Genomic DNA, 15,262 nt, shown 5'->3' with positions numbered 1-15,262 from the left:
CACCAGGACCTAGTAACTCTTAGTTCTTTCAGTCATCGCAGCAGCCTCCCTGATTAGAGTTCAGGTGCATGTGCCACCCCAGGGAACTGCAGGGTGAGGTGGGTGAGAAGCCCAATGCAGGGAGGGCCGGGGCGGTGCAGCTGCGGGCCTGAAGGAACACACGTGGCCACATGTGGGTCACCCTTTACACCCTCAGCCCTGTGGCCTGCCTCGGCCTCGCTTCATCCCACCCTCCCAACTCCGCCCACCACGGTGGCCCCTTCGCGGTGGCCCCCCGCACCCCTGGAGGCCCAGACCTGGACTTTACGTGATCACAGGGTTTCCGCCCTGGAAAGGACCTGAACAATCTGCAGGGTTTTCCACTGAGAGTTGAGGCCCAGATGCTCACAGTGGGTTCCGCACGGCGTGTGAGTAACCCTCTGGGGACACAAAGCTCGGGGAGGCAGAGTGGGACTCGAACCCCGCTCCCGGTCCCATCCTGGCGTGGGGCACCCACCACACTGCACAGGCAAGGGGACAGCACGCGTCCTGGACGCCACCCGCCTCCTCCGAGGCCAGCCTCCTGCGTGGCTTAGTCAGCACCAACTCTGCCTCCGCTGCAAGCCTCTCCCTCCTCGGTACCTGTTGGTCCCACTCATCCCTCACACCTCCTTCCCGGGAAGTTTCCTGGGCCCCAGGCTGGGTCAGACCCACCTCTCCCCTTTTACTCTCTCATCCATCACAGGTATTGCCGTGGCAGTTAAATAAATCATGTGCAGTTGCTTATTCAATGTCTGCCTCCCTGGTTTATATAAGCTCCATGACAGCGGGCCCAGCGCCGTCTCATTCACGGTGTACCCCCCAACACCAGAATGAATGAATGAATGAGGACATCGGCAGGGTACTCCCCTTCAATCCTGTCCTTTCTTAGCACAATTGTCCTGGCTTTTTATCTATTTTCTAAATTCCTCAGCCGATGATATTTTCCCAATGAATTTTAGAGAGAGTGGAAGGGAGAGGGAGATACAGAGAGAGAGACACATCGATTGGTTACCTCCCACATGCGCTCCGACCAGGGTCTGGGTTGGAGCCTCAACCGAGGTAGGCGCCCTGAATCGAATCAGGCCCAGGATTCTTCAGTCAGCAGGCTGATGCTCTATCCACTGAGCTGAACAGGCTAGGGCTGTCCTGGCTTTTTAGACAAATGTCAAATGCCTCAAAGGCACTTAACAAGACATAGTCAGTGCCTATCCCCTTCCCCAAGCCCGCCTCTTGGGACCTGGTTCAATGTCAAGCACAAGTGGATGTGAACTGCAGAGTGCTGATTGATGGACGCCAGCGGCAGCCTGGGCCTCCAGAGCACCCAGGATTCTTGTGCCTCTGCAGGGACCGGAGGGCAGGAGCCAGGATAGCTCTGCTCTGGGCCCCAGGCAGCAGGGAGGAAATTAGCTCAGATCACATTAGCATGGTTCTCAGGAAACTGCTGAATTAGAGGTTACAGCCACAGCAGCTGCCTCTTTTTAATAGGACATTAATGCTCATTCTGAGCAATTACTGCATTTGCAAGGCTTTCTTAATGCGCAGCTCCTGGAGCCTGAGAGGAAAGGGCCTTGTGTTGCCAGTAACCAGCTCTCCACGGGCAAAGCAGAAAGAAGAATGAGCTGGGGAAACGCCCCGCCAGCCCGGAGAAGGGGCGGGGGCCGGCTCCTCCGAGCAGCTCACACTCCCCGAGCTTGGCACAGGGTGGGCCTATCCAGGCAGAGGCAGGGAGGTCTCCGAGCACAGCAGAGCCTCACTGGGCCTCCCTAATGCTCCCTGTACAATCAGCAGCAGCCCAAGGCAGGTCCCTGCGGAGCGCTCCTAACAGCTTCCAGCACCTCTCCCAGCACTCAGGTTCATCATTTTGATTTTAATAGCATTTCCCCTCTTGATTATTAGAGTAATTAAGGTTCATTGCAAAAATAAAGCAAAATGGGAAGGAAACAGACAGCATTGCCATGGCACCCAGAGATCATCCCTAACACACTTTCCCCCGTGCCGAGGCACACACACAGATCTGTAAGTACCAGCTCTTAAAGGGGGGTCAGGCCCGGCCAGCGTGGCTCAGTGGTTGAGCGTTGACCTGTGAACCAGGAGGTCATGGTTCGATTCCAGTTTGGGGCCCGGGTTGTGAGCTCAGATCATCCCCAGTGTGGGGTGTGCAAGAGGCAGCCGATCAATGCTTCTCTCTCATCATTGATGTTTCTATCTCTCTCTCCTCTCCCTTCCTCTCTGAAACCAATAAAAATACATATTTTTTTAAAAGGAGGGTCAATCCCACCACCCACCCCTTTTTGAACAATAGGATAACTTTACTTTATTGGCATTGTTTACGCAATCGTCTGCCTGTGACGCTGAGTTTTAGCCTCGGGTGGCCAACGCCCAGCTCCACCAGGGAGAAGCTGGCGCGTGGCCGTCGCTCCATGAAAGTTAGCTGGCGAGATGTCATGTCGGTGGGGATTCTTTGGGTGGCAAGTAACCCCATAAAATACTGTGTGATGGGAAGCAAAACTGAGTGGACCTGCTCTGATTGAAGACGGGGTGGGACCCCCAGAGTCTGAGCCATCTCGGCCACTTGATCCCCTCTGTGCCCCCACCCTGCCCCTCGGCAGTCATCCCTGGAGAATCACCACCCCCCACTCTCCACAGGGAGCGAGCTTGATAGTCTCCAGTGTTTGCTCTGGGTGAGGGTGGGAGGGAGAGAAGCTGAGCTTCTGGACCGGAGGCTTCTGGGGGACCCTGCCCCCCAACTCACTCTGAGATCTGACACGTCACATCACCTCAGATTTCAGGGTAACCGCCTGCAACTCACAAGGGGGCCAACCTGTCTCTGCCTGTCCCAGGATACAGCTTGGGAGTGGGGCCAGGCTGCTGCCCAGATCTGCCTGGCAAATTACCTTCTGCCCAGATAACCTGGAAGCCCAAGAGATGGAAAGAGAAGGAAGGAAATGTTTTGCTCTGTCCCCAGCTCCCAGCTCCCCAACCAGGTGAGAAGCAACAGTGATGCCCATCAGCCATCAGCTTGGCCCCGTGGGATTACTCTTCCCCAAGAGCGAACGGTTCTTTCTCTCTCTCCTCTCTCCTCTCTCTCCCCTCCCCACTTCCCTCTGTGTGCCTGTGTGTGTTTCTCAGTCTTCTTCCCTCTTCGTCTTGGTATTTGGACTTCATCAAACAGTTACTACATTATCCACCACGTAGGGCTCAATGTTTGTTGTATGCTTGTAGAACTTAAAATCTCTTTTCCGGCCCTGGTCGGTGGTTCAATGGTTAGAACTGGCACGTAGCTGGGTTGCAAGGTCAATTCCCGCACCCTGGTCGGGGCTCGCGCTGTGGGAGGCAACCAATCCATGTGTGTCTCTCACAAGGATGTCTCCCCCCGCCACCCCCCCACCCCCGCCTCTTCCCATACCTCCCTGCCTTCCACTCTCTTAAAAGCAATGGAAAAAATATCCTTGGGTGAGGATTAACAACAACAACAACAACAACAACAAAATGTCTTTTCTGATAAATGAATCTGCTTCTTTTATCCGAAATGAATAGGCCATGATGTCTTAAAAACACTTAGAATGTAATGCAATTTTTAAAAGAGCCATAAAGCAGGTCTCCCCATAGAGATCAAAGGCTCACTTCCTGCAGGTGGTACCAGGGCTGGATGTACTTGCCTGCAGAGATAAGAAGGGCCAAGAGCCAAGCTGAGCTGATTTCAGAGCAGCCGAGCGGACTCCCGATAACTGCCTTTTCACTGGCTCTTCTGAAACGTTGGTAATAGCCGGCCCTGCAGCCACAAGAGCTCCGGGCTCCAGGCGCCATTACTGGGCCATTTCACATCTGGGTCATCCCAAAGAAACGCTCCCCAGGCAGAAACCCGGATTCAGTAGCCAAGTGGGGAAGGGGTTTAGGCAGGAGGGCAGAGGGGTTTACCAGGAAGTGGGGGCAGTAATTCCGGATCATGTGACACATGGTAGCTTCCAGGTCAGCAAAGCAACTTCTGACTTAGGGCCAGGATGAAACTGCCCAAGGGATGGAGGATTTCCCCACTCAGGTCCCAACTTCCGGCCCAGAATCGGATCCTCCCCCCATGAAGGACCGTCATGATGGTTGAACATCGCTCTGTGCGTGCATGTGCTAGGCCAGCACTGAGCCAGGTGTCAGCTCACGTGTTCATTCCTCCTCCACCTCTTTCATGCAGCCCCCGTGTGCCAGGCTCCATTCTTGGTGTTGGGGACACAGTGACAAGTAAAATACATAAGGTCTATGTTCTCATGAGGCTCTCATTCAAGTAGGAAGAGACGTAATTTTAAAATGAGCAAATAAATACCCAAAATCAAGCAATGAGAAGTGCTTAGAAGAAGCATAAGGCAGGGTAAAGGGATAGGAAGTGAACAAGGGCAGTTGCTGAGAGTCGTACAGTCTTTAGGATAGGGAGCAGTTTGAGGGAAAGCTACAGGAAGTGAGAGACCAAGCCACCCACGGAGAGAGCAGTGCAGCCAGAGGAAATCTCGGGGGAGGTGAGAGCACACCCAGGAGGTTGGAGAAGCAGCTGGCAGGTCGGTAGGGATGGGTGTGGAATGAGCAAAGGGGAAGGATACAGACATGGGACTTGACTCTGGTATCATTGGAAAGTTTTGAGATTCAGAGAGTCTTGATTTCTTTTTTTTTTTTAAACATTCCCAGCTACTGTAGGGTAAACAGAGTTTGGGGGGACAAAAGCGGAAGCTGAGATACCAGTTAGGCTGCAAATGCAAGAGTCCACATGAGAGACATTAGTGCTAACCACGAGGTTGGACGGGGTGGTCCCATTGTGGATCTATTCCCAACGTGGGAGCAACAGGATTGTTGCTGAGTGAAGTAGGAAGAGAAAATAAGTCAAGGATGATTCCAAGGATTTGGGCTGGAGCAACTGGGAGAATTGGTGGTGCCATTTAGAATTTGGCTTAGTGGGGCTCACAGTGAAATCCCGCCTGGGGGTTGGGGGTTGGGTGTAGGGAGAGCAGAGAGAGCTGAAGACAGCCCTGGGGCAGTTCAGCATGTGACTGGGAATCGGAGCAGCAGCAGAGGAGGCTGGGAAAAGAGTGGCCGGGTGGCTGGAGTGAGCTGTGAGCGACCGGGGTCCTGTGGCTGAGGGAGCGAGTATTTCAAGCAGGAAGACCTGACCGGCCATGGAAGGAGCCACTAGTCAATACACAGGGAAGCTGAGGATCCACCTTGGAGATGACAAGGCGGTTATGGAGGAGGTCTATTCAACCAGGAGAGGTTCTGTGACGTGCCCAAGGCCATGTGACCAGCGAATGGTGGGGACAGGATTGGAATGCGGATGTGGGCAGCCATTCCTCCCTCAGGTCTCACACCTGGGCCACGCAGGCCCACACTCAGTGGCCCCTGGAGGGAAGGCAGCCTTGAATTTCCTGCCAAGTGGGTGGGGTCAGCATGCAGTCCCAGGAAGTAGCTTGATCAAATTCAAAACATAAGCCTGGCATTTCATCTTCATTGTCTTTACTCCTAAAACTTTCTAGGCTTTCTCTCTTCTTAGCTCTAAAGAAAAATGTCATTGTTTCTCACTAGACCATGGGTGAGCAAGTTCCGAGGGCTAACCCTGCCACCCTCCATGCCTCGGGGAGGAGGTGGCTGCTGTCTGCTGCTTGGTCCCGAATCCTGGAGCCTCTTGTATCCTGAAGAGAGCCACACCAGCTGCCCCTTCTTGCAGGGCCTGCCAAGATGGAGTCCCACCGGGTCCCGCCTCTCCCAGCCCCTATGCCCGTCCTCCTTGCCTGTCCTCCCCTTGAAACCCATGCACAACAACGAGTGATTTTTTTATTCCTTCATCTTTAGGTTGCTTTCTTGATTACAATAAACATTAGCTATTTTTAAACACATTTTCAGCTTATCATACTTTATTTTTTCAACATTTTCTTATGAAGATTTCAAGCTGAGCAAAGTTGAAAGTCTTATGCAGTGAAATCCGCAGGTAGTATTGTGTTCCACTTGCTTCATCACATGTCTGGCCATCGGTTCATCCCTCTGTCCGTCAACAATCCCTCTTATTTCTGGCGCACTCTGCAGTAGATGCAGATGTTAGTGCACGTCACCTCCAGCCCTTGGGTGTGTTTATCATTCACTGGAGTTCAATATGTGCCTAAGAGTTTCTTTTTTGAGATAAAGTTTGCAAACAGAGAAATTAACGAATCTCATGCATACGTATGCTGAGCCCAGACAAATACAAACACACCCGGGTAACTGAAACCTCCGCCAGAAGAGAACGTTGCCATCGCCCCAGAAAGTCGCCCCGTGCCCCTTCCCAGTCCGCTCCCACCCGACCCGAGGCCACTGCTGACGTGATGCTGTTCACCAGAGATGCTTTTGCCTGTTCTAGAGTTTCACATCAATCAAACCCCACAGCGTGTGCTTGTCTGAGCCTGGCTTCTTTGGTTCAGCGTAATGTTTTCGCAATATATCAATGCGATAACATGTTCTTGGGAGTTCATGTCCCCTTTTTGCTAGTCCTATTCCATTATGAGAATATATCACTGATTGTTTACCCATTCTCCTGTTGACTGCAATCATTAGTCTTGCAAAGAAAATTACTCTTTAATTAAGTTATAGTTATTCCCTTCTGCCTTTCTGATAAGAATTCTCCCATCTCACACGAACTGGATCTGAGTCATGGCTATTAGGAGTCTCGCCTTTGAAATCAGAAAACTCTGGATTTCAATTTCAGTCCCCACTGTGGCTTTGGGTGGCCTCTGACCGGGTACCTAGCCGCACTGAGCCTTGCTTTCCGCACCTGAACATTGGGAATATAAACATCTAAAGCCGTGGTTCTCAACCTTGGCTGCACATTAGAATCACCTGGGAATCTTTTTAAAATCCTGATTTCTGGGCCTCATCCTCCGGAAATTCTGTTTTTTTGTTATGGGGCGGGGCCACAACATTAGTAACAAAGAAACAGAATTTCCGGAGGATAAGGCCCAGAAATCAGGATTTTAAAAAGATTCCCAGGTGATTCTAATGTGCAGCCAAGGTTGAGAACCACTGCTCTAAAGGATGGGAATTGCTTAGAGTTGTTTGCTCATGCCTTGGCTCATTCATGAAGCAATGGTTAACAAGCACTCGCTGTGTTCCCTAAGCTGAGAAAACAACAGGAAACAAACAGGCACAGACCTCAGGGGGCTTTCAGGCTGGTGGGCTACAAGGACCCAAACAACTCATTGCACAATTAATGATTTGATTGCCATTGTTATCACTGCTGCAAGGGAGGTGTGGCAGCTGCTGAGAGCAGGTACCAGGGTTGTTCAAGGAGGCTGAGGGGGGAAAGATGAGCGAGGTAAGCAGGCAAAGGGGGAGCCCTCAGCAGAAGGAGCCGCAGGGAGCTCTCCGGAGGCAGGAGGGCTGTGCACCAGGAGAACTGGGGAGGCTGTGTACATGGAGGGAGCAGGCGATGTGTAGTCAAGTGGTGGAGAAGGAAGGTGACCAGGGACTAAGTGGAGGCTGACCCTGCTGGGCTGTGCAGACCTTGTTCAAAATGCAGGGCTTTAACCTCAGAGCCCCAGGCAGCTAGGCCAGGCTGGACCTTAAGCTTCACAGAAGACTGGGGGGAGGGGTGTGTTTTGTTCGCTGGTACATCCCTGGTGCTCAGGGCAGTGCCTGGATCGATCTGAAGAAGGGAAGGGGGAGAGTTGCTTCTAAGCAGAGGTTTGCGCTTCGTGTCTCACGCACTGGTGGCAATGTGGAGACTGGGTTGGCAAAAAGCTCAGAGTGTGTACTGGTTTGTTCGAGCTGCCACAGCCAAATACCACAGGCTGGGAGGCTGAAACAGCAAAACTGTATTGTCTCAAAGTTCTAGAGACTGAAAGTCCAAGACCAGGGTTTCTGCTGAGATCTCTCTCCCTGGCTTGCAGTTGGTAACTTTCTTTGTCGCGTCCTCACATGGCCTTCCCCTGTGTGTGCGAGGAGAGAGAGCTGGCATCCCTTCCACTTTTTAGAAGAACAACAGTCCTATCACATTAGGGCCCCACCCCTATGACCTCATTCAACTTGAATTATCTCCCGAAAGGCCCTCCCTCCAGATGCAGTCACTTTGGGAGTCAGAGTTTCAATGTGAGACTGGAGGAGGGGGACAGACAACCTCTAGGTTTCCTCGCCGAGTGTAGAGTTGAATGGTGTCCCCTGAAAAGACATGCTCAGATCCTAATCTCTGAAAGTTGTGGACATGGCCCCATTTAGAAACAGGGTCTTTGCAGAGAGAATTAAGTTAAGGATTGTTGTAATGTACCCCACGAATCACACAAGGACGCCTCAAGAAGTCCAATTAAGGAGTCAGATTTATTGCAAATCCGGGACTTCGAGGGGGCATTTTGCTCTCCAAATCTTGCCATAATTACCTAGCCCCAACACCAGATTTATATAGGCAAAAATCACAAAGGTATTCATTACATCTTTGGGTTTGGAATGAGGAACCTGCACAAAGCAGTTACAGAAGCGAATTGAGCATGTTAGTTAAATTATAGTTTTAGGTCTCCGGATCACTGAATCAACAGAAACACGTTATCTGGAGCCACTGAGGCAATTTAGTAATTGTGCTGTCCTGGTCTTGGGACCACTGAGTTGACAGAAACACATTATCTAGAGCCCTCGGGTCTTGGGACCACTGAGTCAACCAGAATGCATTATTTGTAGCCACTGAGGCAATTTAGGATAATTGTGCTGTCCTGGTCCCCAGGTACAGAAGAATGTGCTTTCTAAAACCAGTATGACCACAACCAATGGGGTATTCACATTACAATCAATAGCGTATTCAATCGAATGGGATGATTTATATAATTCAGAAAATCAAAATAACTTTTCTATTATTTTAGCAAGCAAGTAAGTACAGAAGCCAAGTCAGCAGGGTTAAAATATTAAACATCGCCGAAACCGGTTTGGCTCGGTGGATAGAGCGTTGGCCTGCGGACTGAAAGGTCCCAGGTTCGATTCCGGTCAAGGGCATGTACCTGGGTTGCGGGCACATCCCCAGTGGGAGATGTGCAGGAGGCAGCTGATCGATGTTTCTCTCTCATCGATGTTTCTAACTCTCTATCTCTCTCCCTTCCTCTCTGTAAAAAATCAATAAAAATATATATAAAAAAAATATATTAAACATTTACCCAAACATGGTTGCTACCATGCTTCAGGATCTCTAGATGAGATCGTCCTGGCTCATCCAGGAGGACCCTAAAAGCCAACCACGAGTCTCCTTCTAAGAGACCGAGGGGAGAAGACACAGACCCAGAGAAGGCCACGTGAAGAGACAGTCAGACTGGAGTGATGTGGCCACAAGGAGCCACCAGAAGCCATTAGAGGCAAGAAAGGACTCTCCCCAGAGCCTGCAGCACGAGTGCATCCCTGAAAAGACCTTGGATGTGGACTCCTGGTCTCCAGAGCTGTGAGAGAATGAATTTCTATTGTTTTAAGTCTCCAGTTTTGTGCTAATTTTTAAGGCAGCCCTAGCAGCTAATCCAGGAGTAACTGTGTGTGATGGTGACATGCACAGAGCGGGGGAGACGTGGGGTGGGGGCAGGTCTTGGGGTGGGGACAAGAGCCAGAGTGTAAGTTGGATTTGGAAACGCAGGCTTTGTGTGACTTTCAGAGGCAAGATGAGAGAGGCGAGATGAAAGGGCCGCGCGGGCTCGCTGTAAACACTGCGTAATTGATAGCCATTACCGCTGTTCTTTCCTTCTGGAGTGCTCCCCATTAGAAGATTACTCCAGCTTCCTGTGATCTTGGGCGCCAGTTTGAAGCTCTGCCAGGTCCGCAGCAGAGCTCAGCCCTTTCCCTGTGACGCCCCCACTTCACACAAATGTCCCCTGGTACAAAGTTCTGTTTGCACCTCTTCACCTCAGGCTGGCACCAACCTGGTCCCCACCCAGAGCCTGCATCACAACCTCCCAGGAGGAGCCACTGCAGCCACTATTCCCTCCCCCTCCACCCAGAGCCGCCCAGCGCTGACTCCGTCCGCAGCAGGAGCCTGCCATCTCCTGGACAAGGACAATCCTAACAGCCTGGTCACAGCGTCAGGATTAGAGAGAAAACGGCGTCAAAGTCATTCATGTAACTTCTCCTACCTCCAAATTCGGCTTCAACTTATCGGGCTCCCAAAGGTCAAGGACACAGGTGTGCCGGCCTCCTGGTCTTTAAAATCGCTAAGGGGTCAGCCAGATGGGGCAGAGCGCCCAGTCTCTTCACCGCCCTCGGGCTAAGACCAACCACCTTCCCTGCCCCTTCACAGCCTCTTCCTTCTCCACCCACAGGCGGCCCCGGGGAGCCAGGTCCAGGCTCCCCTCCCTGCTGTGATCCCGGTGCACACCTCCTGCACCCACACCCACCCCGTTATCTTTCAGGACATGCAGTACCTGAAAGCCGCCTCTCCAGGGAGTTTCTCAACCCCCAGGGAAGAGGTCCGGTTCCCCGCATTGCACACACCCCCACAGCCGTGCTCTCTCCCCACAGCACAGACCGCTGGGCCACCACAGTGTAAGCTCCTCCACAGGATGAGGATGGTCTCTTCCGTTCACAGTCACGTCCTCAGTCAGCACCGTGCCTGACACACAGGAAGGCCTGCGGCCATGTTTAGGGAGCGGGTGAAATACACGGCTCAGTGAGTGTTTCTCACTGATGAGGAGCAATGGTGATGGACAGAAATATATGCGGAGGGTGCTGCACGCACGGATTTTACTTCTGGGGGCATCAACCGGTATCGAGGAACATAGTTTGAGCCAGGTAGCTTTCACTGTCAATCCCTGAGGAAGCTTTAAGGCTGTTATAATGGGGTCTATGTTATACTACCGGTAGAGACCCGAGTCCTTCATGGCGACCAGATGGGTTTTGCAGACGCACATCAATCCTCGCTGTGGTGAGTGAGGTGATGTCTGAGTTGAGAGGCTTCAGGAGCAGCCTGTGGAGCCCAGAGCAGAATCTCTCTGCTGTCCCATTCCCCACCCCCAGAGCCTCCCTGACACAGTCAGCAGGCTGGAGAGATGAGGGAGCCTTTGCTGATCCGGTTTGATGGACAGAGAGAGGTGGATGAGACAGTATCTGGCAGGGCAGCATTCTTGCTCCCTGTCACCCTGCCCCCAAACATGTCACCCAGTGGGCATCACCAACACCCACACTCGGGACACCCTACAGGGAGTGGGTCCACTCACCAATGACCCTGCCTCTGACTTTACCCATTCTTCCCGCCCCCCTGAGTAGCTGACCATGCCTGGCATACTTGGAAATGTGTGGATAATGGAGAGTGCTACAAGGTTATCGAGTCTGTAAGAGAGGACAGCGTTCTACTAGTATGTTCTTAGAAATACACCTGGCTCCTGGGCCAGACTGTTGTGCCAGCAGGTCAGCGCTGGCATTCTGCCCTCTGCAGGCAAGCTGGTGTGAAGCCAGCCTCTGGAATTGGAGCTCTAGGATCACAGCAAGGAGAGGGACTGAGCGTAGCAGTGCTCAGTCACGTGAGCCCGTGAGGATGGCCTTGACCGATGGAGGGCCATGTCCACGGAGTGGAGCCCCTCTCCAGCCGGTGCTGGGACGGCCTGGGCCTGCCCTGCCTCCCGGATGGACATGACTCTGTCTGGGCTTTCATAGCCCATCAGTCCCCCTCTGCTGATGCTCTTCTTTCAGATATGTTCACGCATTCCTCAGCGCGCTCTCTAGCTGGTGGCCCTGGAAGGCCATCCGTGTCTTTCTGTGAGCATGCCGGACTCTGCTCCATTTCCTAGCATTGGACTGGCAATCCCTCTCTCAGAGAACAAGCAAGCACCGCTACCTCCCAGTTCTCGGAGGACAGATGCCCACATGCTGCCCAGGCACCGCTGGATGCTGGTGGAGAAGCGAGTCCCCATGGCCTGGCACCAGTGGCTCTGACTGCTTTCACAACGCTGTCACCGACCTGGGCACCAGGGGGGGTAGCCCAGCAGGATAAAGGCCTGTGCCGCCCTCTGTGCCGAGGGAAGGCAGCGTTGGCAGGCCCCTACTCCCCCCAACACCTCAGCATCTCTACAGCACCGTACCATTGCGGTGAACGTCCTTAATGCAATGTCTCCTCAAGCAGAGCTCCCTGGGATACTGGATTCATTTAAACTTATTCCTCATTATGTTTCAAAGACTTCTCTTCCCTGTCTTTGCACAATCTGGATAAGCCGACAGCAGGCGTGGGGGAGGGGAGAGGGGTCTCAAGCATTGGCTTAACTATTGAATCATGATTATACCAGGCATCATTCTGGGTCACAAAACCCCAACTCACACAGGCTTATGTATAAAGAAGAGACTTTGCTGGCTCACAAAACTGAAAGGTGGAGAGGCAGTTCCCAGCTTCAGGTGTGGCTGAATCCAGAGCCTCAAGTGATGTCATCAGCCTCCTTTATCTCTGAGTTCTGCTTCCTGTCCATGAGTTCTTACATGCTACCAGCTCACCACGCTCACCAAAAAGCAAGCTTCTCTTTAATAAATAGTCCAGCTAGTCCAACTACCAGATTCAGCAATTATGTGGGACACATTATTGCTAAGAAACTATCCCTAGCTAATCTGGAATGCAAATGTAACTAAGCGTCCTGTATTTTACCTGACAGCCCTCATCTAACACAGGTCCTCGGACTGAATCTGACACATACCTTCCCAGACCAGGTCAGGAGGATGGGCGATGCCCCTGGCAGGCCAGGGTCCCTTGCCTATCTCTGCAAAGGAGGGAGCATGGTCAGCCCTCCCAGTGCTCTGACAGTGGAAATGGGGCCTCCTTCACAGTAATTGGGAGGCTGACCCTCAAAGAAGGGGGGTGAACTCTGCACAGGCAAATACAACAAATGTCCACACAGTGACCCCAAAGGTCCCAAAGAAAAGGGAAATAGTGAAACTCCGCCCACAGTGGTGGTCATATGGCACACGGTAATTTATAAAGCATTTTCACACCGCTCTTTCCTTGCCACCCACACCACTCATTGGTTGGCAGAGCAAATATAAGCACTCCGTTTTATTTTGCTCGGGCTGTCATACCAAGTACTACAGAGGGTGGGGGTGGGGGCGCTTAATAGACATCTCTTTTCTGACTATAGTTCTGAAGGCTGGAAGTCCAAGTTCAAAGTGTCAGTGGGGTTAGTTTCTTCTGAGGCCTCTCTCCCTGGCTTGCAGATGGATGTCTTCTTGCTGTGTGCTCACATGGTCTTTACTCCGGGCATGTCTATGTCCACATCTCCTATTCTTACGAGGACACCAGTTGTGTAAAGTTTGTTCCCCCACGTCCCGCGTGATTCAGGGTTCAGGATCTGGAGAAGAGCCACACACAAATGAAAGAGAAGAGACAAGAGATAATTTGGAAATACTGGGGGGCCAGGCGGGTAAGTCCAACTCAAGGGGAAGGACTTCCACTGGTGCTCAGGCCTCGCCAACCTTTTATTGGTTAGGGATACACCCATAGCCCTTAGGCAGGCAATTTCCAGTAACAGGCAGACTTGCCCTTTAGCAAGGATTTATTTTACATAATAATAAGTGGGGAAGTTGCTTCAGCTACCATTGTCTGGACTAACAGTGGGTGCACAGCCCTGACCTTTGCCAGGGCTTCAAGGGTCACCAGCCTTCCGGGTTCTTTGTCCACACCTCTCTGCTAGTGAAGACAATAGGCGGCTTCCCACAACCAGTCATATTGGATTGAGGCCCACCCTAGTGACCTCGTTCTAACCTAATTACCTCCTTTAAGAACCTGTCACCAAATAGTTACACTCTGAGGTACTGGGGGTTAGGACTTCAACATGTCAGTTGACAGAGGGACAAACTTCAGCCCCTCACACTCCACTCTCTCCTATTTTTTTCAGATTAGGAACAGGACCGTGAGGGTGCTCTGAGTTGTCCCCATCCCAGGACTGATTTAACGGTGGAACTCCGTAAGGAGCCTTATCCAACTCCAACCAGTGGCAGCCCCTGCTGTGGCCGCCCAACCTCTGCCCAGGCTTTCTGTCCCCATGTGGCCATTGCGTAGACAAGTGCCCGCCTGCCAGAGTGGCAGCTCCATGCCCGGAGAGCACACAGCAAGCCCATGTTCATGGTCCCTGCCCCTCACCCACCACATGGTGTTCCTGAAATAAGCATTCCCTGAAAGGAATGAAACCGAGAACAAATTCCTAGAGCGTTAGCTGAGTTAAAGGAAGAGGGCAGGCGCACCTGCTCAAGTGGAGTGATAAAGACTCTAGGACAGCAAAAATCATGAGGCTTATGCATATGCAAATGAGCAGGGGAAGAACTAATCAGAGGGTAGATTACAAAACAGAAAAAGACTAAAACAAGTGAGCAGGGGAACAGTGAATATTTCAGTGTCTTTGGTTCATAAGAAATTCTCGAGCAACGCATGTGAAAATGTTGTTGGTTTTGGTGATGGGAGAGAACTGTAAATATGTATAACATGTAAATACCTTTTATAATAAAAACCGTGAAGATAAACGAGCCTGCCGGCAGAAAAGCTGCGAACTGTCTGAGATGCTAATGTAGCTGTCGTCACCCAAAAATTACCATAATGCTTGCAGGGCTTTGAAAGTTCCTGAGCTTTGGAAAGAAATGCATAAATTCGAACCAGAAAACACACAAACACCACGCATCTCTCTCAGTCTAATCTGAAAAAATATAGACTGTTCCTAATCTGAAAAAAATAGGAGAGGGTGGAGTGTGAGGGGCTGAAGTTTGTCCCTCTGTCAACTGACATGTTGAAGTCCTAACCCCCAGTACCTCAGAGTGTAACTATTTGGTGACAGGGTCTTAAAGGAGGTAATTAGGTTAGAACGAGGTCACTAGGGTGGGCCTCAATCCAATATGACTGGTTGTGGGAAGCCGCCTATTGTCTTCACTAGCAGAGAGGTGTGGACAAAGACTGAGAGAGATGCGTGAGTGAGAGCAAGCACTGGAGTTGACCCATCTGGGGTCAGATGCGACTTCCTTCCACCACGAATGCGCTGCGCGGCCTCTGCATGTCGTCCAGTCCCTCTGGGGCTCACTTTACCATCAGAAATGGGGACACCGACAGCTCCCCAGGCTGCGTTTTGGGGAGGAGCGATCGCGAGAACCGAGTACAAATGAAAGCAGCGCTGCTTTCTCCACTGGTGCACTCACCTGCTGCCCCTGCCCATCACTGGAAACTGACCCGGCGGTATACAAATCCGTCTCCGGCGGCTCCGCCCTATCATGTCGGTTCTACCCTTTTTAAAAGAGAAATAAAAAAGTATAAGAATAAAAAAGA

The 15,262-nt window shown here is 51.7% G+C and overlaps 1 long non-coding RNA gene across 1 annotated transcript in view; it reads right to left on the bottom strand.

The window, feature by feature from the left end:
* Positions 1–12,997: 12,997 nt before the first annotated feature.
* The window catches only part of LOC111828093, an 8,736-nt gene continuing 6,471 nt past the window's right edge, over positions 12,998–15,262 (bottom strand). The window contains exon 3 of the long non-coding RNA XR_002831871.1: positions 12,998–13,304. This is a non-coding gene — a long non-coding RNA (uncharacterized LOC111828093). The remainder of the gene's footprint in view (positions 13,305–15,262) is intronic.

Source organism: Myotis lucifugus, unplaced genomic scaffold (genome assembly GCF_000147115.1).
Source record: "Myotis lucifugus unplaced genomic scaffold, Myoluc2.0 scaffold_282, whole genome shotgun sequence".
NCBI lineage: Eukaryota > Metazoa > Chordata > Mammalia > Chiroptera > Vespertilionidae > Myotis > Myotis lucifugus.
Note: the sequence above shows the minus strand (reverse complement) of the source record. Positions and strands in the feature narration are given on the sequence as shown.